This window comes from Pecten maximus, chromosome 11 (assembly GCF_902652985.1).
Source record: "Pecten maximus chromosome 11, xPecMax1.1, whole genome shotgun sequence".
Taxonomy (NCBI): domain Eukaryota; kingdom Metazoa; phylum Mollusca; class Bivalvia; order Pectinida; family Pectinidae; genus Pecten; species Pecten maximus.
The window spans coordinates 37,175,265-37,201,785 of record NC_047025.1 but is presented as its reverse complement, the minus strand read 5'-3'; the positions used below and the strand labels follow the sequence as shown (position 1 = coordinate 37,201,785).

General features: G+C 33.6%; 1 protein-coding gene and 1 long non-coding RNA gene across 2 annotated transcripts in view; both read right to left on the bottom strand.

Moving 5' to 3' along the window:
• The window catches only part of LOC117338214 (stimulated by retinoic acid gene 6 protein-like), a 123,965-nt gene that overhangs the window by 16,341 nt on the left and 81,103 nt on the right, over positions 1-26,521 (bottom strand). The gene's annotated exons all lie outside the window — the stretch shown is intronic.
• On the bottom strand, positions 284-15,132 carry LOC117338216. The gene is made up of 4 exons (XR_004534987.1): positions 15,033-15,132; positions 14,543-14,625; positions 6,897-7,027; positions 284-1,545 (listed from the first exon to the last, which is right to left on the bottom strand). It is a non-coding gene; the product is annotated as an uncharacterized LOC117338216 (long non-coding RNA).

The window sequence follows — 26,521 nt, the reverse complement described above, 5'->3', positions numbered from 1 at the left end:
TCAGCGTGTCAAATCTGGAAAACACCACGTGTACATAATGCAAGAATATAGTGACATTTCAGTGCCAAAAATGAAATTGAATGTATGGTTTTAAGGGGAAACGTTACAAATGATTTCTGCATTATTCTAAAGTGAACATGCTGATCCTAACATGTTAGATATCATATGCCAAGCAAGAAGATAATTTTTGCATACATAAAGAACAAGACATAAACATGTGATGGATTTTGCGTATGAACATGCTCTTTTTACATTTAAGTAAAAAAAATGTGAAGGTCAAAAATACAACTTCCTTTTGCAGTCCATTCGTAATCACGTGCTTTAAAGCATAACACTACATTCTTGACGGTAGAAAATGATATGTATCTATGTTAGTAAATGTTTGAGTTAATATTGTGTGCTGAAAGTTATTGTACGGTATCCTATTCTTCGTACCATAATGTCATCTTTATATTTATTAACAACTTAATGGTGTCAGCAACCATGTCTATGATAAATTCTAATCACCACATGTATATGTGCATTTATTTATGTAAAATGATCAACTTTTGTTATAATTCATATGATAACAAGGTGTCCAAGTAAATGGGAAATTAATTAATAAAAGCTTTAAGCTTGTTTTTCTAACCAATTGTAATTTGTGTAGATGTGATGTTGTTGTATATTTGATATAATGTTTAAACGAAAAACATTTGTCTACCTAGTAACATGGTGCACGTGTCGTTTTGTCACGTGATTGACTGTTTACTTCCAAATATAGCATTTTCCCGATCTGACACGCCTTGTATGGTGCGGAACACAATTAAATCAGTGAAAAAAATATTGCTCATTCAATTTAAGGCAAAGATCATAACTCAGGCAATGAAGGAAAAATACAAAAACAACTATATCAATCAAAATAAATAACTAGATGATTTTATTGCGTGCAAATAATTGAGCAAAAATACGCATGATCCAATCAAAAAAGACCAATTGGCCCTATCGATAGCATGAGTGAATCTTATCATTGCTGAATTTGATATCCACATCTACGGTTACATATTAAGTTTCATTAAATCTATACATAGGTGAGATCTATGACAAGAATGGAAGGTGCAGGAGGATTTCTCGTTTACTGACAAGTAAGGCTCCACCACAGAATAATGTCTACACATTTGAATGATATAGCTTAACAATTCTCTGATGCTCAGTAAAAAGTTTCTCTATATTTTTGCAATATTTCCCCCAGTGTTACTGTTTTTAGCAGAGACACCTGATTTAACAGATAAATCTTATCCTTTTTGCGCTCATGACCGTGTTGGCCCAAGCAGCTTAAGTCCCCTGGACATAATATCATAAAAGTTTCACTATACTTATCAGATATATGCCCATATCCCTAAATAAAGGCCATAGATGAGAATTATTATGGAGAGCCGATACATTACCATAACGTGGAGTAGCCAAAGCCGATCGTAGAGTGAACGAATCTGAAGCTTGGTGTCAGGCATACAAACAGGGGGTAATATGTAAGCCCGACCGCAATGGACGATAGTATCACCACTAAAGCTGGAAGTAAAAATTGTCATACATTCGCTATATGCTCGACATTTCCCTAATGTCTCAATCTGTCGTGTAATCAACAGTGACACCTTACAATGAAGCGGTATGATATCCTACCATGGTTAACATGGCGGGCTGTGTCTAGAGAGGCAGTGGACGCGTAAATGGTTGCCATCTTATTTCTTATTCCCTTTAATGATATTACAAAACGGCTAGGTGATATGACCAGGTATTACAATGTTATCACTATTAAAGTGTCGTCACCTATTCTGATTATGTTAATCACGATAATAGATTTAGACAGTTTCATTTTACATCCTTTTCAGTGAGGTGAAGGTGACCAAATACATTTTACATCCTTTTCAGTGAGGTGAAGGTGACCAAATACATTTTACATCCTTTTCAGTGAGGTGAAGGTGACCAAATACATTTTACATCCTTTTCAGTGAGGTGAAGATGACCAAATACATTTTACATCCTTTTCAGTGAGGTGAAGGTGACAAATACATTTTACATCCTTTTCAGTGAGGTGAAGGTGACCAAATACATTTTACATCCTTTTCAGTGAGGTGAAGGTGACCAAATACATTTTACGTCCTTTTCAGTGAGGTGAAGGTGACCAAATACATTTTACGTCCTTTTCAGTGAGGTGAAGGTGACCAAATACATTTTACGTCCTTTTCAGTGAGGTGAAGGTGACCAAATACATTTTACGTCCTTTTCAGTGAGGTTAAGGTGACCAAATACATTTTACATCCTTTTCAGTGAGGTGAAGGTGACCAAATACATTTTACATCCTTTTCAGTGAGGTGAAGGTGACCAAATACATTTTACGTCCTTTTCAGTGAGGTGAAGGTGACCAAATACATTTTACATCCTTTTCAGTGAGGTGAAGGTGACCAAATACATTTTACATCCTTTTCAGTGAGGTGAAGATGACCAAATACATTTTACGTCTTTATTAAAGAGTCATTATCCTATCGTTAATGTGATATCATCTTATTGTTATAATGGTATTATTTCATTGTTATAGTGGTATCATCTCATTGTTATAGTGGTATTATCTCATTCTTATAGTGGTATTATTTCATTCTTATAGTGGTATTATCTCATTGTTATAGTGGTATCATCTCATTGTTATAGTGGTATCATCTCATTGTTTAAGTGGTATTATCTCATTGTTTTAGTGGTATCATGCCATTGTTTTAGCGGTATTATCTCATTGTTTTAGTGGTATCATGCCATGGTTTTAGTGGTATTATCTCATTGTTATAGTGGTATGATCTTATTGTTATATTCGTATCATTTCATTGTTTTAGAGGTATTATCTCATTGTTATAGTGGTACCATGCCATTGTTTTAGTTATATTATCTCATCATTATAGTGGTATTATCTCATTGTTTTAGTGGTATTATCTCTTTGTTATAGTGGTATCATCTCATTGTTATATTGGTATCATCTCATTGTTATATTGGTATTATCTCATTGTTTAAGTGGTATTATCTCATTGTTATAGTGGTATCATGCCATTGTTTTAATGGTATTATCTCATTGTTTTAGTGGTATCATACCATTGTTTTAGTGGTATTATCTCATTGTTATAGTGGTACCATGCCATTGTTTTAGTTATATTATCTCATTATTATAGTGGTATTATCTCATTGTTTTAGTGGTATTATCTCATTGTTATAGCGGTATCATCTCATTGTTATAGTGGTATCATCTCATTGTTATAGTGGCATCATCTCATTGTTATAGTGGTATCATCTCATTGTTAAAGTGGTATCATCTCATTGTTATAGTGGTATCATCTCATTGTTAAAGTGGTATCATCTCATTGTTATATTGGTACCATCTCATTGTTATAGTGGTATCATCTCATTGTTATCATCTCATTGTTATAGTGGTATCATCTCATTGTTATAATGATATCATCTCATTGTTTTAGTGGTATTATCTCATTGTTATAGTGGTATCATCTCATTGTTATAATGATATCTCATTGTTATAGTGGTATCATCTCATTGTTATAGTGTTATCATCTCATTGTTATAGTGTTATCATATCATTGTTATAGTGATATTATTTCATTGTTATAGTGTTATCATCTCATTGTTATAATGATATCATCTCATTGTTTTAGTGGTATTACCTCATTGTTATAGTGGTATCATCTCATTGTTATAATGATATCATCTCATTGTTATAGTGGTATCATCTCATTGTTATAGTGTTATCATATCATTGTTATAGTGTTATCATATTGTTATAGTGATATTATTTCATTGTTATATTGGTATCATCTCATTGTTAGTGGTATTATCTCATTGTTATAGTGTTATTATCTCATTGTTATAGTGATATCATCTCATTGTTATAGTGTTATTATCTCATCGTTATAGTGGTATCATTTCATTGTTAGTGGTATTATCTCATTGTTATAGTGGTATCATCTCATTGTTATAGTGATATTATTTCATTGTTATAGTGTTATCATCTCATTGTTATATTGGTATCATCTCATTGTTATAGTGGTATTATCTCATTGTTATAGTGGTATTATCTCATTGTTATAGTGGTATCATCTCATTGTTATAATGATATCATCTCATTATTATAGTGGTATCATCTCATTGTTATAGTGTTATCATCTCATTGTTATAATGATATCATCTCATTGTTAGTGGTATTATCTCATTGTTATAGTGATATTATTTCATTGTTATAGTGTTATCATCTCATTGTTATATTGGTATCATCTCATTGTTATAGTGGTATTATCTCATTGTTATAGTGTTATTATCTCATCGTTATAGTGTTATTATCTCATTGTTATAGTGATATCATCTCATTGTTATAGTGTTATTATCTCATTGTTATAGTGGTATTATCTCATTGTTATAGTGTTATTATCTCATTGTTATAGTGATATCATCTCATTGTTATAGTGTTATTATCTCATCGTTATAGTGGTATCATTTCATTGTTAGTGGTATTATCTCATTGTTATAGTGGTATCATCTCATTGTTATAGTGATATTATTTCATTGTTATAGTGTTATCATCTCATTGTTATATTGGTATCATCTCATTGTTATAGTGATATCATCTCATTGTTATAGTGTTATTATCTCATCGTTATAGTGGTATCATTTCATTGTTAGTGGTATTATCTCATTGTTATAGTGGTATCATCTCATTGTTATAGTGTTATCATCTCATTGTTATATTGGTATCATCTCATTGTTATATTGGTATCATCTCATTGTTATAGTGGTGTCATCTCATTGTTATAGTGTTATTATTTCATTACAAGCTAACCGGTAATAAGTATTTATATATTAAAGTATTTAAAAGGTAAAAATTGAAGTAATCCAGACGATTCTGCCGTTGATACATTTATTATGAGGTGTTTACAAAAGGATACGATAATAACTTGACCCTGTGGTCTGCTGAGGTTGTCAGATCAGACATGCAGACCAGTCAATTTTAAACAAAGACACACTGTACATGAGAAGTACAAATATTCTTAATAGAAAAAAACCCGCAGATAAGCAATTAGATCGACTATGGTTGAGAAGATGATTTCGACCATATCTGTAAACTGTAAATCGAAAGTAGGTCTAGCCCAACTACAAAATGTAGGTGAAGCAAATGCTACTATTTTCGCAATAACTGTTCGTTTAACTTGATACGATAGCTAGGAATAAAATCAGTGTTACCTTCCGTTGTATTTTAGCACATTGGTTTCTCAAAAAATGCGAAAATAATCCGGTATACTGTTAAATGATCTTCTGTTTTTATTATCGTTATGCATGCTTTCCGGGTCACGTTCTAGTAGCATGTGGACTTCCGGTTACGTCATCAAATTCATTTCCCGCGAATTTATTCGGAAATCTAAATCAACACTTGAAATGAAATGAAATGGAAGAAATAAAAAAAATGTCTAAATAAATATATTGTGATCAATATTTAATGCAACATTAAAGTTTTATCGTAAATAATTGCTTCGATTCGCTAACCTAATGCATAAGTAATTGAAATCAAATTATTCTAAAATTCACACTTCGTTTTTATTTTAATCTTAAAATTTGTTTCACAAGATCAGTTAGAAGCTTTGCTGTACAGACTCTTTCAAACGCCCAGATGCTTTGATTCGAGCAAAGATGGCGACCTGAAGCTGTGTTGCGGTTTGGATTGGAATTAAATTGCATATATTTCGGCAAGTAAACATTGTACAAGGTTCCCGTGTGGTCAGATCATCTAATTTTGTCATCATGTATTCAGAACAGTTGTTGTTTAGTCGCTACCGTCATTTACATAAAATTTCGGATTATTATATAAACACTTATTTAATTATAATGGAATCATCGCATTGTTCTAGTGGTTATTTGTCTGCAAAATTGCTCGAGAGTGGAATTAGATGTAATGCCAAAGACGGTATATGTATGGCGGTGTTGTGAATATCATAAAACAAGATGCAATTTGGATAGAACCTTACGCAATCAGGGTTCTAATATCGATACCGAGATATAATAAAACAGATATGGTACTATGTTTAATCGATATAATATATGGAGCTCACATATAACCAATATCAACCTCTGCATCTTTATTTCATCTTATTCCATAATATTCGCCACAACGTCATCAATACCGCATTTGTAATAAAACATCGTATTACACACTACAAATGAAGGCTGAAAATACGTTACGTCACAGAACAAAAACAACAACGTATAATGCCATGTTTTGTGCCTGTTGCAGGTAACAATGTACAATGCGACGTCAGATGGAATAACACAATGTTTGGAGGTCTCCGTCAAAGGACACTTAATCGTCATGAAGGTTAAAACAAGGAATTCACAGCCCTTCATTAGAGACCAACCAACCAATTGTTTTCCCATAGACCTTAGTGTTAACGTTTTGGATAATTTCATTCAAATGCTTGAATTAAATATGACGATTATGGTTTATAACAAAAGTTTAGGGTCTGATATAACACCTAATCAAAAAAAAAAGTTGGGTCCTTCAGCTCAAATTTTCTCCAGGGTAGCCATTTTGAAAATAGGTGAATTTCGCAGTAAAAATTCTCAAAAATCTTAAATGTTTACCTGTTTACTATTATTACGTGAACCTTTGGGAAAAAAACCAATCGGACTTAAGAAATTTATATCAACATTTCTTATTGGTAGTTACCTATCAGGCTACATATCTATTTTCTCACTTCATAACATACTGGCCAATCAGTGGCTGCCAGACATTTTATCCTTGGCTCAACGTTCTATACACAGGGGCTGTTTCAAAAATATATTTTTTCAATTGGTTGGTTGTTCCCATTACAAATTTTACTTACAGAAGACCAGCGCTGACCACTGTGTGGTATGAGCCACTGTCGTGAGGATAGTGATGATAGTGGAAGTCGTACAGCCAAACGCAGCAGCGTATGCCAGCCTATCCTGATCTCCGTCCAATAAGTTCACTGGTCTGTGAATATAGCGCACAAAACATGCTCAAGTGTCTATAAATATATCCATTTAAAACACACAAAACATGCTCAAGTGTCTATAAATATATCCATACAAAACATACAAACATGCTTAAGTGTATATAAATATATCCATATAAAACATACAAACATGCTTAAGTGTCTATAAATATATCCATACAAACATTTAGAGTAGATTATAATATAAAAGTCACGGAGAATCAACGAGACGACGACGGTAGGCTATTGGAGTGCGCTATAACAAGAGACGATACAGCTCTGTTTAATTTGTTTAATTTAGTAAATGTATACGCACCGAATATAAGTGCGGAGAGAAAAAAAATCTTTCAAAACCTTGTAGTAAATCGCACTGATGATAATTATATTTATACTGGGGACCTAAATTGTACGCTTGATAATATGTCGGTTCGTAGACCGTCGTCCCGGAAAGACGACTCGACACCACAACAGCTTAAAGAATTTATTGAAACGTCTGAATTAAAAGACGTGTGGAGAGTGCGAAATCCTGAAGAAAAAAAATTACCTTTAGAAGAGGTAAATCACAATCTAGAATTGATTATAGAGTCTGTTATTTTCAAAAGAATGTTTGAAACATTTTGGGAATTCTGGAAATCAGAAAAACATAAATTCAGAAACCTTGGTGATTGGTGGGAGATCGTAAAAATAAAGATAAAACAACTCACTATTCTTGTTTCAAAAAATATAAATAGGAAAGAGAACGACATCAAAAATAAAGAAAGGGAACTTGATGAATTGAGTACATGTCAATCTTATAATCAAGATAATAATAGTGACTTCGATAAATTAACCAAAGAAATAAAGTTATATTACACGCAAAAAGCAGAAAGGGCATAGGATTCGCTCTAGAATTCAAGAGTTTGAGGAACATGAAACTTCTTCTCGTTATTTTTTTAATTTAGAAAAAAAAAAACGAGAGTTGGTGAAAAGATGTGGTATAGAATAAAAGCTGATGATTGTAACTATAAAGAAGGAATCGATACGATTTTATCAGAACAAAAGAAAGTTTATAAAAAAAAAAACTGTTTACATCTGAAGGTTGGGACCGAGATGCCGCAGATACTTTGCTAGGAAATGTAGAAAAAAAAACTGACAGAAGAGCAAAAAAACTTTATGGAAAGAAACATTACCGAAGAAGAAATAGCAAAATGTATATATCAAATGAAGAAAAATAAATCACCAGGTGATGACGGGATAGCAGTTGAATTTTATCAATATTATTGGAACATTATAAAAGACGATTTTATAGCTGTTTTATTAGAAATGTTCCAATCAGCTGAGTTATTAAAATCTCAAACTAGGGGTATTTTAACATTACTCTATACAACTGGTGAAAGAGAAGAAATACGTAATTGGAGACCGTTAACATTATTAAATGTTGATTATGAAATCATAGCTAAAGTTTTGGCAAATAGAATAAAAACATACTTTGGGGATATCATTCATCCGGATCAAAAGGGGTTTATTCCTGGGCGTAATATTTCTGAAGCAAACAGACTTATCCAAGATATGTTTGAATTTACCGATAAAGAAAATATGGAAGGTTCAGTAATATTCTTGGATCAACAGAAAGCGTTTGATAGGGTTGAATGGAGGTGGTTAGACAGTTGTCTAGAATGTTTCAATTTTGGCGCGAAATTTAGAGGCAAAAATTAGCACGTTTGCGGACGACACGCAACTTTTTAATAAAGACGAGCAATCAATTGTGAATTCCTTCGATACACTTAATTTATATGAAAAGGCTTCGGGTTCAAAAATTAATTTAAATAAAACAACTGGTATATATTTGGGTAGTTGGAAAAATAAAGAACAAATTTTTAGGACTATCAACTGGTCCCGCACTAACTCTGGGAGTCCACCATGGGTATATGGTAGATGATGACGCAATATGGAAAAGTAAAATAAAAAAAAAAATGCTTCATGTATTCAGGTTTGGAAAAGTAGAAATCTCACGTTTTATGGTAAACGGATATTAATAAAATCCTTGATAATTTCACTTATAGGATACGAAATAGAAACTCGAGGTATCCCGGAAAAGTACATGAAAGAAATTGATTCATTGCTTTGGAAATTTGTATGGAATGATAAGAAAGATCTGGTTAAGCGTGCGTCTATGTCATTGAACTTAAGTAAAGGAGGAATGGATATCATAGATATTAAATCTTAGGTACTAAGCAGAAAAATTAAACTATAAAATAATGAAAAGTGAAAATGCGATATGGAATGCAATAGGAAAACATTGGTTACGCACATTTGACGATAAATATAGAGTCTCGTTCTTTCTATGCAAACTATCAGATACAAGAAATACAAATATGTCACATATTTCAAAATTTTATAAATCCATCTTAGATGCATGGTGTGAACTTCAAAGATTAAACCGACCAACATGTAAGAATGAAACTCTTGAACAGTTCCTTTTTGGCAACCATTTATTTCAGTTTAACAAAAAACCGATATTTTTTGTTCGTTTGCGAAAAGCGGACTATGCACTGTTAACGACGTTTGGGACTGCAAAAGAAACGATTTCAAAGAAGATAGAATTATATATAACTTACTTATAGATAAGCGCAACTGTATAGCGGAACTCTCTAGAATTGAAAAAGCGTTCCCAAAACAAATCTTACAGCTATTAAGAAGAAATGAAAATCAAACGGTGCAGTGTACATATCCTAGAATTAATGTAAACTGTGATTTAATTGACAAAAATTTTCGAAAAATTTCATTCGAAAAAAAAAAACTGAAAACTTTGATGGTGAAATTAAATGAAAACAAACCGAATTGTCAAGATAAATGGTAATTTGAATTTCAGAAACAATTTCAATGGGACTTTAACTGGGATAATATCAGGTTGACAATAACATCCATGAAAATGAAATAATTTCATGGAAATGTATCCATAACATTTTATACACAGAATCTAAAATACGTAAGTTCGGCGAATCAAACGGGAAATTTCATTTTTGTAAAGTGTATGAAGAAAATATTTACCATCTATTCTATGGATGTGTTCATGTGAAAAACATCATAAATGCTTGTTGTGATTTAGTGGTTTGTGTTATTCCAGATTACAGAAATCAGATATCCGAGGAAGTAATGCTGATTGGTTTCCATGGAAACAATAAGGACTTGATTATATTTAATACAATCATCATTACTGTAAAGTGGCTAATCTGGAAGAGCAGAAATGACGTATAATACAAGAGCCGTAATTATACAATGGAAGAAACGTGTAACAAGTTTCGTTCTTCTTTATTAGAGAATATGCGCTTTTATATTAATTCGAAGATAAAAAACCCATTGTCTATTGAGATTGCGCAAAATATCATAACGCAGTTAACACTTTAGAATAACACGTTGAAGAGCACAATATATCATGATACAAATAAGGGAGAACAATTACTTTGAAGTATTTGATAGATATGGATGGAGGAAGTTTTTTGTCGGTAGGGATTGGCCCAACCACTAATTTGTTTAACGAATTATTTATTGCTAAATGGTTGTTTATCTAAGGGACCATTTACATTTGACAACTATGTGATAGATATTGCTGGAGGAAGTTTTGTCGATAGGGATTGGCCCGACCACTCGGACTACCTGTAGCCATACCTATACGTAATTAATTAAAGTAACACTACTAATGATTTTGTTTAACATCACGGCCATAATAACAAAGTGAGAGTGAAAGAGAATGAAAGATATTCAAATTGAGAGAGAGAGAGAGATAATAAAGTCACAATATATATGTATTTGTGTGATTATATAAGTAACAATAATAATGATTTGTTTAACACCACGGTCATTATAACAACGTGAGAGTAAACGGGAATGAAAGAAGATGTTCAGATTGAGGGAGATAAAGAGAATTTAATTACAATATATATATATATACCTAATGTATATATATATATATATATATGTGTGTGTGTGTGTGTGTGTGTGTGTGTGTGTGTGTGTACTTTTGAAAGAGCACGACTGAATTATAAACGTCGAGTGTGGACCAAAACCAAAAAAAAAAAAAAAAAAAAAAAAAAAAAAAAAATCAGGATAGACATGAAAATAATCGAAAATAAATAACATTTTATAGAGTATAAAATGATTTATGGTAAACCTTTATATTACATGTAATAGAGGTAAGAGATTGGTGGTGTGCTACCTAAACTATACCAAAGGAGTAATCTCCCCTTCATCGCAACACCCTTTTACATCAGGCCAGAGACGGCGGTCCTGGTGTTACAGCAGGCGGTTTTTTGAGAGCAATTTACCACCACCACCCCGCCAATTTTTTAACTCAAAATTATAACCTAATCTGTAATTGATATTGTTATGCTAGAAATGTTTTCCTTGATGTTTACCTTTATTGTACTTGTTAATATATGATGACTGTTCAGACCTTTGGAATAATAGGTTCTTTGGTCTTTGCTTTTGTACCAACCTTTTTGATTTTAGATGTACTGTGGCGGCTTAGAACCCCACCTTTGTGGCAAATCAGAATTATTCAATATTAATCTGTTCATTACTCATACTTATGATTCTAATGGTAACTCAATTTTGGGGTAATTGGCCTCAGGGTGTTTAATGACTCATACCTATGATTGTAATGGTAACTCAATTTTGGGGTTATTGGCCTCAGGGTGTGTAATGACTCATACATATGATTGTAGTAGTAATTCACTCTTGGGGTAATTGGTCTCTGGGGGTTTAATGACTTATACATATGAGTGTAGTAGTTATTCACTCTTGGGGTAATTGGCCTCAGGGTGTTTGATTGACTCATATCTATGATTGTAGTACTAATTCACTCTCGGGGTAATTGGCCTCAGGGTGTTTGATTGACTCATATCTATGATTGTAGTACTAATTCACTATCGGGGTAATTGGCCTCAGGGTGAAGCAACTATTGATAATATGTTGTTTATTGTTGACGTCGTTTGAATTTAATAAACGACATTTCCATTCATTGCAGTGTCTTAGTATCATTTGTCTACTTTCTAGCCACAAACAGAGCAGATTTTGGGATTTAACATAAATAATTATATATGTACGATGATGAAATGGCTCGGTGCTAAGCACCAAATAAGACATATTATGAAAAGCTATAGCAAACGTAGGTGCACTAAAAATCACATTTTTACCAATTAATGCTAACTTTTGCTTCTTAATGAGTTTATTTGATTGTTAAGATTGACCAAGCCAAACTGTCAACGAGCCAAAAGCTGAGTAAAAAAAAAAAAAAAAAAAAAAAAACATGCTTAAGTGTGTATAAATATATCCATATAAAACATACAAACATGCTTAAGTGTCTATAAATATATCCATACAAAACATACAAACATGCTTAAGTGTCTATAAATATATCCATACAAAACATACAAACATGCTCAAGTGTCTATAATTATATCCATTTAAAACATACAAACATGACCATGTGTCTATAAATATATCCATACAAAACATACAAACATGCTTAAGTGTCTATAATTATATCCATTTAAAACATACAAACATGACCATGTGTCTATAAATATATCCATACAAAACATACAAACATGACCATGTGTCTATAAATACTATCAGGTGTTGAACTTTGCTGTTCTCTAGCAGCTTGTGTGAACTATTTCATGAAGCTTTGTAAACTTTATAGCAATAATTTGCAGCTGCGCTTTCCCCGTCAGCAATTTGAAGAGCTATTGTCCTTATTTAATGAATAACACAATTTTAAAGAGTTATTGTTGTCCTTTCTTTTTTCAATATTTAGACATGTTGTTTAACAATGGCTCTAATTAGGTTATATTTGTCATATTGTTAACCTATTTCCCCAAACTGTATTTGCTTTTTTACATATTTAAATTGATAGAGGTTTTTCAAATATTTTCAAGTAATATCGACAGCCTCCTAACGTGTTCACAATCATAAAACATATGCAGAAGAGTTTCAACTTCATGTTTACAAAAGGTAAAAGTAGGATCGTCAATATATTTATATGGTAAGCTAGTAATTAGTTTGTGCCAGTATACTATATATAAGCCTGTACTGGAGCCATCTTAACGAGACATCATTTGTTGCTTTAAACACTGTTATCTTCATTTTGTTTAGTTCAATTAGTTTCTAACATATTGGACCATTTTTCAATGCACTTTGTATTAAAATTGTATCAAATCTCTACAGTCTTTCTTCTTATTTTTTTTTATAATATTATGTTTCTAATAGCTCGCCTCAACCCGTAAAATGTGTATGAGGTGGGGAAAATAATATATTCTGCAACAATCTTCATAAGAATATAAACAGTTGTCATTTTTACAAATCCAGTCTGACAGATTTCTTACTCCTTTGTCAAACCTGATTTGCTAAACAAATCAGGGGTAGCATTCACTTTGATATTGGTGTTATACCAGATTGGCTATTCATTAGACCATACGTCTTAATCTCGATGTTTTCATTATACTCAACATAGGTGAAAAATATGTTTTTCTAGAATGTTTTTTTTTTATATTTCCTTGAGAGGTTTACATACTATTTGTCCCCCAACACTAACAACTTGTTAATATCTGTGTCGCATACATCTAACAGCAACGTTTCAAAATGGCATCAGAGTTGATAATTCTACGTATCCAAGTTAATTTCAAGGATTTTATAAATAAAGTTGTACATCCACCATTTTTGAAATCCTGTACAATTTGACTCCTGGCAACTCTATCTCTAGAGTTCCATACAAAGTTAAAGCAAATATTCTGCAATTCTTTCCAAAAAGTATCGTCAGTTTTTGGAAAGACACGTGTTAGTTTGGGGATGGTAAGCGAATTGATCACAGTAATTTTACCCAATACATGCTAATGTTTTTTAAAAAATATTTTAATTTCACTAAGTTTGGTTCAAGCATTGCCGTCAGGTTGATACTAAAATGTATTCCTAGTACATTGAAAGTCTGGTTTGTCCAATCAAAATCCATTCAAAGAGTTTTTTGTTGATCCTATCCAAAGTGCTTTAGCTGAATCAAAGTTTAGAGTTAAACCAGAGTATTTAGAGAATAGGTAAAAAAAATCCAAAGTTTTCTTATAATGTGATTGTGTGAAAACAACGAAAATTTAAAGATGCTACAAAGCCGACAAAAAGTACTCATGTTCAAATTTGTAAACAAGAATATTCTGTTGGAATTTGTATTCAATACCAAAAGTGACATACTCTAAAATCACCTTAATTATTTAAGGAAAATTACAAATACACATGTAACTATTTGCATCCAAAAGTTATTCCATCGTGTTGTGTATCAATATTTTGTATGTAAATTTCGGCCTTAAAACGGATCATTAAGTACACTATATTACTATGATTTTATTAATGTATTGGTGTTAATAATTAGATACACACGTATTTCTGTGTCGTTGGTGAAATTGATTGCAGTGAATGCGCTGTCACGTTATACTTTGTATGTGGCGTTGTAGCATCTTTATATTATACATTAATACTATACAAACATAAGGCATCCTAGTTTCCCTCCAAAACATCGGCAAGTATCCTTCCGCCTCTCAAAACAGGACAGAATTCCAATCAGGCATATCTAAACAGAAGAAACCGACCAATCAAGTGCTACTCACAACATCCGTATTCTTAGCACGATGATATGTAACTTGTCAATAATAGTGACTCAGATTCGGGGTCTAGCGTCCAATGTCTAATAGAATCTCTCAGGTGATTCAAAATTCTAAATTGAAATTAAGAAAACTAACCTAAAAGCCTGCTGCAATTTGTATATTATATGGAATATAGCTAGTTTAGCCTATTGTCTGATTCTTTGAACAATGCTGCATTTGCAAGCATAAATATTTGTATGCATAATATATGTATTGTTAATAAAACATTTTGAAATGAATATAGCTATTGGTTTATCGATCTGAATGTATTTGAGACTCGAGTTAACAAATATCACAAAATCTAATGACAATAGTATATCAATGATATACTTACCGCCAAAATAAAAGCATACACCTCCTCCAGGTCAGCGCTTAAGATGGCGTTGTTAAGACATGTCACCTCAGACGACTCGGCAGTACTGTTGGTCAGGTTCCTAGATATAAAATAAATAATCTGAACATGAAGATATGAATAACGCTCTAGAAAAATCGTCTTTAGTAACACATTTGGCTTGCTTATATATGTCAAATTGACAAAGCTGAACTACTCAGTGAGTCTACATCAAAATTTGTATCTGAATTTGCTGATAATGACTGTCTGCGACCTCGGCAATTTCTAACGTCCCGCTATCTATACCAAAGAAGACATTACTGACCAATTGTACCTACATCATAACACTATTCATTGGCGGAGTTTTTCTCGTTCCCTTGTAGACATTACTGACCAATTGTATATAACAACACTATTCATTGACGGGGTTTTTCATTACCTTGTATCTCCACCTTATTTTCAATTAATCCATTTCCCTTGTTTACATCTTAACATACGGGAAATTGTTCATGTTCCATCTTATTATAGACCAATATCTGCAATGCATTCATGTACTTTAACAAAATATTAAAAACGAACTGTTATTATATCATAAATATATGTTTGAATATCTATCAAGACATACTAGTTTTTCCGCTAGGAAGGAAAGGTTTTTACATTTTTAATTGTCTCTCTAGCCATAATAGTCTTTCCGATAGTAAGGTAAAATTTTGTCCTGAAATTTCATCAACCGAACAATCATTTACTAAATATATTATTATGAAATATTGAACTAGGAAAACAGATATGATATGAATAGCTTCGATAGGATTTGGCATTATGGTTTAATGTGCAAGCTCAAGAAATGGATTTCATCTTATTTGAATACATATGATTATATAAGGAAACAGGAGGCCCTGGATAGATATAGATCTAAATGTACAGTAAAGGGAATACTCAAATGATCAGTCTTAGGGTAATTATTTTTACATGTATATTTAATGAAATGGTTAAAAGACTATTTGAAATATAAAACTATAAGCAGTTGACATTTTCTGATTTTGTCAAAAAAAAAAAAACTGTATGGACTGAGAAGTGTGAAGGGGTAATCCAGACAAAATATTAGCTCTTCTCCTCACCATATGCATTGACTCCTAAACATTGATTTCTGATTTAGTCTCCAACAAACAGATAAACCCTTCGTTTTCCTGAAGGGATAATTTCTTTATAATCTTAGATTTTATGTCATCCGGATGACTATTTATCATTTAATATATACACATTTGGTCTTTGGTACCTTGTTCAGATTAAGTGATGTTTTATAATTTACAGAGAAAATTTCTTTTCTCGTGGATTAATGGTTCCAGATTTCTTCCATTGTTTATTGGGAGGAATCTGATCCTGGAGTGATTTTTGTATTTTATCATAATTGCTTACATTAGTACTTTGAATCCTCTGGCTAGGTCTTGTCTTTCATTTCTTATAAATTTAAAGCTATCATTTTTCAAAGTTGCTGGTTTTAGCTTTTACATGAAGTCTATTTCTCTGTCTAATTTTAAGCCAGATATTTTTCATCCAGGATTTATCGTTTGGGTGCGTTTTGAAGAATTTTCAATTAGTTAGTTTACAAGAGTCGAGAATAATGGCTGCAGCTTGCAAATAATATTATTTACAGCTCTATTCATATGATCAAAATCTGCATTATATATCAATATTTTGTATATACAAAATGTATACGCTTTTAGTTTCACTACAGAAGTTGACCAGCAGGCAGGAATAACAGAGTTGCTAGTATACATGTATATCGACGTATTCACAGCAATTTATTTATTTATTTATTTATATTAATCTATTTTATCACATTAGTGTTGTTGTGAATAGCAGTGGCAGCAGTCTCTGTAACCCATGTTGGTTCATTGGTTTAACTTACAGGATTATATTTTGAAAAGAAAAAAATATTTTTGCGGTGGTTTACAGGCATAATCACATTTATATAACCAGTTATAATATCAAGAGTAGCGTGACGAGCATTTTCAAGAACAAAGTCGAATTGATCCCAATATTCTGTATTAGATTCTGGCCAATATAAACAACCCGAAGGTGATATGAATTGGTAGTGAGAAATATCCTGCCGGTACCCGGCATCGAACTAGCGACCTTTCACTCTTAAGGCAAACCATTAGGCTTAAGAAAAAATCCCGCTAGTCTGATCTAGTTAGACGACCCTATACTCTCTACTTTAACTACAAAATTTCATCCATATCATTTCTATATCATTATGTTCATGATCACTTCTTCATGCAGTATGCACTAAGTTTTCATAGTATATTGCTCCTTCTATGGATATGGATATAAGATAATGCCAACATATGATGATTTCTGCATCAGATATATTAAAGATGAGGCGGATTTCTGTCAGGCACAATATGCTACAGACCCGTGTACGTTCGCAGTTCCGATTTAAGCGTAGCGTTTCCGTAGCATTACCGTACCATTTCCGTAGTATTACCGTAGCATAACCGTACCATTTCCGTAGCATTTCCGTAGCATTACCGTACCATTTCCGTACCATTTCCGTACCGTTTGCGTCCACTCACCGTAGCATTACCGTAGCATTTGCGTTTACCTATTTTCACTCACAGACCGTCTCATAACCGTTTGGTAGAAAATTTTGCGGAATGTATTTTTTATCGAAACGAAATTTAGTTAAATATACTTACCGAACGTCAAAAAAGAAATGTAGCGACAGCAAATAATTTTATACATGTAAGGAGGTGAGAATTACATAGATACGGCTATAAATCTGTCTGTATCTTTGTATAGAAAAAATAACACTCTCACAAAAAACAAGTCAAGTCACATGGTCCATCGATCTTAGTGTAATAAAAAATGGCGGGTCCTAGTAGTAGTCGACGCATTACGATGGAAACCAAGATGAAGATCGTGTTAAATAAACAATATTACCTTTACTGTGCTATAGTCTAACCTTTAAAACAGTTTCATATAATATGCACTGGTCAGGCTACATGTATAGGGTACAAATGCTCCAGACAGTATCACACAGGTAAACTAGGGTAGTTAGACTTAATTGTCAGCAATGATACAAACAACACAGCATGTTGAATTGTATACAGGTAAACTAAAGGTAAGGTATTTTGTGGACCAAGTGATATAGGTGTGAAAGGTAGAACAATAAGAGATAATTATAGCCTACAGGTAAGGCTATAAACTGATTCATAAAACGTACAACTTTAATGAGAATGTCATCGTGATCTTTGGAGTTATTCATTATTTATTTCAATTTTAAAACCCAAATGTCTAATCACAGAATTGATAACAAATTGATAAAATCAGAGACGTATATATTACATGTGTGATATATATATATATGTCTCTGATAAAGTATAACAAGAGTAAATTAATTACATAGTAAGAGCAAATACGGTATATAAAGTGCATACACATGTGAAATAGAACTGATGTCCAAAATAGAAATCATCCAGACAATCAAGTAAGTCTTGTTATGAACAGTAAACAAGAGACCTAATTCTGAAAACAAATCTTCGTTCGACATAAATCTCTCAAGTGAAACGTTAAAAAACTGTCGGGAACATGACGAAGGTAGTTAAAATTAATTAGGACTCTTTTAAGAACATTACAATTTCTTACAATAATCCAGCATTTACAGGGATAAAGCAAGGTTGAGATACTCGACCTAGTAAAAAAAAAAAGATGTGGAACTAAAAAGTAGTATCTTGTAAAAGTTCGATTAAGCAGACTATGTACAGATTTGAATAAATATATATGTATTAATGCCTTCATACCAGACTAGGTAAGTTGAATTGTGTACAAATTTACATGTAATATAGACTATTATCGTTTAATTTTGATTTAAAACATAGAAATAAAAAAATAATAAAATAAGAAATAAAACCTGTACAACTTCAATCTGGTTTACGAGTGTTTCTTGCTATGGTGACCATATTTCAGAGCAGTAATCTAACTGACTGCACTAATGTACAGAGAGCGAATAACATTTTGAAAATCCAAATATGTAGATTGGCATGACCTTACCAACCACTTATCTAACATGAAATAAAAAGTTAAGATTCGGAGTGACCCATACACCTAAGTCTTTAGCATGTGTTTCTTTCTTTAGAGATTCCTCACCCAAGCTGTCGGGATACTCAGTTGTATATCTTTTGTTGCTAAACGTTATATAACAATATTTCTTTTTATATAAAACGTACATTTTAAAGTTTTACACCCGTCGTAGACTCTGTCAATATCGGATAGAAGTCTTGAATATAACGTGCTGCTTTACAAAATTTACCATCATCGGCAAAAAGGAAAGTTTTGAAAAAAAAAATGTAAAAGAGAGGGTGAATCATTTGAGTCATCATTTTATAAGTCATATTCAATTTGACATTTTTATATTTTCTCTCATGAAAGTAAGAACAGGCTACTGCTATAGTTTAAACTCACTCAGGTGTAAAATTTGACATGTTGGCCTGGTAATACAGGTAAATTTCTATATGTTGGCTCAGTGAGAATGAGCCATAATAGGACCCCGGGGGTTAATTGGGGACAGGTCACCTGGCCAGGTATACCATGTGCCAGACACAAAAGAGCTAGACTTATCAGCATCTTACAGGTAAGGTGTGGTAGGATGCATGTCCTCAAGGCTGTAGGGTTGCATATTGCGCCCAGTTGGCCATTGGCAACAGGCCTTTCCCAGATGTTTGGCTTCAATGTAATGTACATGTAGCCTTGACATGTACATTTATTTGTACATGTCTCAAGATCTGTCGACAGAACATACAATGTATAAACCATATAGATGACATGTACTGTAAAAGAAACTTTCAAGTTTCGAATCACAATGTAAAAGCCAAAACTTTAGTGAATTAACATTCAATAAAAAATTAAAATATTAATATTTTGTCCGACAAAATATTTACATGAAGTACATGTACACCTGAGTCAGCCATTATTAGGCCTCTGACACAAACTGATGTGTTTTAATAGAAGCATGTAAATGATTAAAATGATCGCATACAACATCAAATTAATTTCAAAGGTAGATTCTTCACTCTACACTGTTGAAGTCTTTATATATTGAAACAATGTATTACCTGGTTATGTCCTTTGTGACAATAAGTTAAAAAAAAAACAGTTGTGAACTAATTATCGTGCACTCCTCACTTCTCCTTGAGTGCAAATGTTTACTGATTGTCAATCAACTGAAGGTTAGATCACAACACAAGTCCATTAATAAAGATTTTCAGTGTTATCCATTATCAAGTAAACACAGTACAGAGTCCGCTCCATTGCAGACGTGTGATATACACGTATCTGATTGCACATGTACATTGTATGTTCTTAAGTATATAATTATTGATGTCTTGTTTTTAGTTTTTATCCCTCCCTTGCCAGAGTTTCCTTTGATCCGACATCAGACTTTTAAACAAATCGTCAATGCATACACACCAGTAATATGTACCAGTGATTGTTATATATAGACTTGCCAGACATGTACATGTACTTGACTTATATAATTAATTGTCCCCCTAACCTGTTGCCATGGGTACTAATCTCCCTCCCCACCACCGTCAACTTCACCTGATGGCCATGGATATACACTTGATTAGAAGCCATCGGGCTCAGGTGTATAAGTCATCACCACACCTGGTCAGTTTCTCCTTTTTACAATTAGCCCTATATGGGGTCTATTCATAGCCTGGTCAATCTGTGTTCAGAAATCTTGATCTGTTTACCTGTACCTAAATTAACACTTTGATACAAGTTTTTCAATTCAATTAGTTGATTTCTTAAACCTTACGGTTTATCAGTACAAATGCAGTGAATAAATGCAGTGAAAATATAGATCAATACATAAAAACAAAACAATAAAGTTCGGACACACAGAGACAACACATACGCGACCGCAGCGCTAGTGTAGAGAGTGATTTTATTTTAAAATTAAATACTATCGTCTTTTGTTGTCGAGAATAATAAATTTTCCTAAATTTGAAAGATCCTTATATATGACCTTAATATTTCCGGTTTCTAAAAGTTGTAAAGTTTTTTGCATACGGAGGTTTTCTATAGTAGTACAATTTGATAAAACGTTCTTCCACTTCCCGATACAACATTCACTCCATCAAACACCATTGCACTGTCGTTTCTACGTGTTCGCTTCGTCTAGGATCCGCTTTTTATAAGAACCAGATAATTTATTCAGAAACGGTCGATTATTTGTGAGCGTCAACCGTAGCATTTCCGTAGCATTACCGTAGCATTTCCGTAGCACTTCCGTAGCATTACCGTACCATTTCCGTACCATTTCCGTAGCATTACCGTACCATTTCCGTAGCACTTCCGTAGCATTACCGTACCATTTCCGTAGCACTTCCGTAGCGTTTGCGTTTAAGACGGAACAGCGAACGTACACGGGTCTGTATCATCGTGATTACCCAGTTTGTTTCTTAGGAATCTTACATTAAGATGAGAAATGTCAAGAGTGCACTGGGGTCCTGGATTTAGTTCTATATCCTTACAAAGATTTGATATGGTTTGCGATGCTAATTTATGATAAATGGTGTTTTTAATTATGTAGTTATGTGATACGCGGATATAAATGATGAACTAGAGGTGCAGGTTATTAATTCGATATGGTAAACGTACTCACAATAAAAGAAGATCCTGTAGTTATCTATTGTCAAAAACACTACTTAGGGAGACTGCGGTACATGTACACATCAATACTTAATAGTAATAATAGTAATAACAATTCCCTATGATTCACATTTTGCACACCTTCATCATCCTAAACATAACACCGAGGAAATCCCGACACTTCCTTGTTCACACGTGTCCAGCTACTTAGGTCATTCATATATAGTCTACATCCTTCTGATATATTCAAAATGTATAGTACATAGAATTTTTCAGAGAGAAAAGACCCACAGACGTATCCCGAGATACTTACATCATGTCCGCCATTACCACGACTAGGCCGGTGTTTACTATACAACATGCACACTGTCTTATCAGACATAGGACTTATCTGTAAGCCGGTAAACATATAAAGACTGCACAGTAAGGAAATATATCAATTCAAGATAACACAAGTCGCAAATAGATATACAGTAAAACCTGTCTATTACGAACCCGTTTGATACGAAAATTCGCTTATTACGAACAAAATAATTATCCCCGGCAATCTCCTTCCTTGTTCTTACCAAATAAATATGCTTGATACGAAATTGCTCGTAGCGAAAATTTGTTTTTAACGAACATATTTTGTGGTCCCACGATTTTTCACCGGATGTTACGTACTCGGCACTTCTCGGGTGTGTTCGTAAAGGCAATGATCGGAAAAGTAGGAGGCCCGTGACGGGTGATTTAATAAGTACCCATAAGTATACACAACTCGTGAACACTTATCTTCTGAATAGTGTTCGTATTTATTTCATTGTCTTTCTCTCCCCCCCCCCCCCCCCCCCCCCCCCCCCCCCCCCCCCCCCCCCCCCAACACGACGTCTGTTTTGCAGCCATTGGACCAAGGGATTATATTTAATTTGAAACACCGATATAGACAAAAACTCATCAAACACAATCTGTCCTGTTACGAGAAAAACATTACAGATGTCCAAATAAATGTTTTGCATGCCATTAACATCCTTCATGTTTCGTGGAAAGAGGTCACTAGTCAATGCATCGCTTACTGTTTTATGAAAGCGGGCTTCGTAACCCCCGTCGTGGGCCCCACACCCGTGGACACTCAGGACAATATCGAGGACGACGATGGTATCCCGCTCGCACAGTTACGACAAGTGTTATCAAGTGATATGTCCATGTTGGATTACGTAAACATTGACCGTGAAGTTGTGACAGAGCGTGGTGATACGGTTGACGATATTGTTGAATGTGTTAAGTCTAGCGATACTGGCGAAAGTGGACAGGAATCAGACTGTGATGACAGTGACGTTGACTCGCGCCCGGTTCCGACTTGTGTTGACGCATTGGAAAATTTGTCTAATGTTCAATTAAGCCTCCAAGCACAGGAGGACGTGCCAGATGAGTTGTTTGACAGTTTGGCAGCCTTACAATTATTTTTCCAAAAATATCGCGACAAAGACCTTTCAGTTTAAGATTACCAATTTTTTCACGAAATGACTGTTATATGCGCATGACCTGTGCGCATTGGTAATAGGCCTACCGTTACAAAAACGTAACTTTGTATATAGATTGTGAAATGGAATAATCAAAATAAATAAAATTAATATTTAACAGGGATATATACACATGTTTATTTGATTTGTTACAAACACATATATATAATATTTTCCGATTGATAAGTGCAAGGATAAGCATTACCATATGCTACGACGCAACACCTCTGAATGTTGAAATGCATATTACGAAATTTCCATATAGCGAAAAAAATTGCATGGTCCCTGTGAGTTCGTTATATCCAGGTTTTACTGTATATTCATACAGTTAGTCCTGCAGTTCACGATTATCTATTGGTTCGTAGGTCAAGTACTTCATTTGATGAGGCGATCTTTTTATCAAAGCACAATGATATGACAATTTTACAACCGGTATTTGATAAACATTATTATTGTTATATAACAAATATTGCTGGGGATTTCGCAGATACGCTGTATGTAAGAAAGGTACAGAGATATTGTTGCATTCGTGACATGCGATATATAACGATAAATGTGATAGTCTTCGTCTATATAATCCAACCTGCAAATATCCACGGTTAGGACAAGACCACTCCAGATAGGTGACGCCATTCATAAAAATCAAAGTACAATTATGACAATAACAATCAAGAACTATTCCATTTAATTGATAGTGAGACCCGGGGAACGATAGCTCGAAACCCACAAAGGAGCATGCTGTATAATACTAAAACGCTGAATAATAGCAATGTTGACTCGCCCACACTAGAACAACCACAAACAAACTTTCAGGCTTGGGTTTAGCCCTTACAATATGAATGACGATATTCCTTATGAGGCTTGCGTAATAAGTGAAAAGATATTGTTTTCATTGCCATGCCTTGATGTTCGTACTGCCTGTTGTGTGACGGTGGATTCCAAACAGTACATGCACTTACATAAAACTTTGCTTTCTTTTCTGTGCAGAATTGTTCGTCTTGATAGTGGTTGTTCAATCATATCTGTTCTCTTAACCGAGAGTAATCAAAGGACATATGCCCATCATGTCAACAGCAGATCGACAGAAGTTACCATGCAGGCCTTCAGTACAGCTCATAAAGGTAAACGAGTGTACCGACGTCAGGGAACGTTTTGCAGACTCTTTTGTATTGGAGCGCGACATATTTGGAGGTGGATTGGTTATGGTTTAGGGAGGAAATTATCATGGGTAAAGGACACCTTAAGTGATCATTAGCGGAAATTTAACGACTGAACGCTATCGAGATTGGTTCCTACTGCCTTATGTTGTGCCATTCATTAGGAGGCACCATTTGACCTTTCAGCAGGATAACGCTAGACATCACGTTGCGAGAGTTTGTAGGGACTTTCTTGCAACCCAGAACATAATCCTTATTCAATGGCCCCCACAAAGCCCCAATTTCACCCCAACTGAATACTTGTGGGATGAATTAGACAGAACAGTTTGGAATCGGCCAAATATCCCAATTAACCTCACGCAATTACGAGGAGCGAAATAACATTTTTCTACGGACGGCCAATGGCCTTATGCACTGAAGAATCAGAGACGTTATAGTTGTCCGGGGAGGACACACACGATTTAAGGAATCAGTTAGACAACGGCCGTTATTTCAATGTTGTGTAGGTAAGGGTACCGTAATTTATGGCGTCCGAATGAAGTCCCCGTTTGTTAAAATATCAGAAAGTTTGAAGTTTGATGGTCCAATATTCGAACTTATTTTATTATACCATGGAATTTAAGTTGTGTTTCGGTCTCTTGTCATTATAAATACAGTTTAAATGAATTTACAAAGGTAAATAATCATTCAATACAGGCCTAAAATAAAAATAATGGCAACCACTATATGACTTTTACCTGTCAGTGTAGTCAAGGAGCATTCTAGGAACTCGCAATTCACATATTTATTGAAAGCATTTCAAATTGAAATATTTTAGTGTCATTCGATTCATATGTGAATGCTAGTATGGTTTTTCATATGTATTTTATCAAATTAATGACATACATGTATAAACAATGTATTGCGAACCAAGGATTTTTTAACAAAAACATTATATCTTAGCCTGTGATCATCGTTTTAGTCATTTTATGCTTCAATTCCTCAAAGTCCAAATGAACGGCTCTGCAGGACGGCTGTGTTGTCGACATCGGTTGGCCAACAGATGGAGGTCGTCATCATACACGTTGGTCTGTAGCTTCTCCTCCACAATCGTCTGTGCAGATGTGAAGGGTTGACAGTCGGCGTTTCCCAGATCTGATAGAATAATGATATAACAATACATATTGTTTCTATCTCTATCTTTTAGTAGCTTTCAAACGATGAATTTGGGAAAAAATAGATAGTCTCGAATGGTAAAATAGTGACTTTTTCCCCTTAGATACATTAATAGAATAGCAATTTACATGTGTCTTGACACGAACAAGAATTACTGCGGAGTATGTATGTTGATACGGTACAAACGAGGCTATATTTGCCCTACAGGGAATTATAAAAAAATACTCTATAAAAAACGTAAGCTCTATTGCTGTTTTGTAGACTATCGTAAAGCATTTCATATTGTTAATAGAAATATTTTTTTTTTAAATTGTAGCAAAGTGGTGTAAGAGGGAAACTTTTAGATATTCTGTTATCACTTTCTGAAGGTTTAAAGTCATGTGATAGGTACCTGAACTTTCAAACTTTTTTCTGCACTATGCGAGGCTTAATGCAAGGTGAGGGGCTTTCTCCCCTCCCCCTACTCAATGTACGACAATGACTTTTAAAATGAATAAATGACATGTGGTGCATTATTTATCAGAGATGTTTCTTTATTGTTATTAATGTACGCTGACGACGCTGTTATTTTTTCTGAATCTGCAATTGGTCTCAAATATTTTTTTATGTTAGAGTCGTTGAAATCATAGTGATAAATGACAACTGTCTGTAAATACAGAGAAAACCAAAATTGTCATATTCAGGAATGGTGGTAGATTAAATTCGAATGATTTTTTTTTTGTTTTTATTTTTTTACTTTTTGTTATTTTGAAAACAATGTGATTGAAATTGCTGATAGCTGTGATTACCTTTGGGTCACATTGCATTTTAACGATAAATTTAATAAAACTCAGTGTGCTATTGCTTATCAAGGATGAAAATGTTTAATGTTTTGAAGATTTGCAACAATTTGTCTCTAAACATTGAATCTTCATTAGTTTTTTGGTACGTTGAATGTGTTATAAAACATCAACATGGGTGTCTGTGAAATAGTCCAGAATATTTGACCCTCGGTACCGGAAATCGACCGATGTTCTGTTGCACT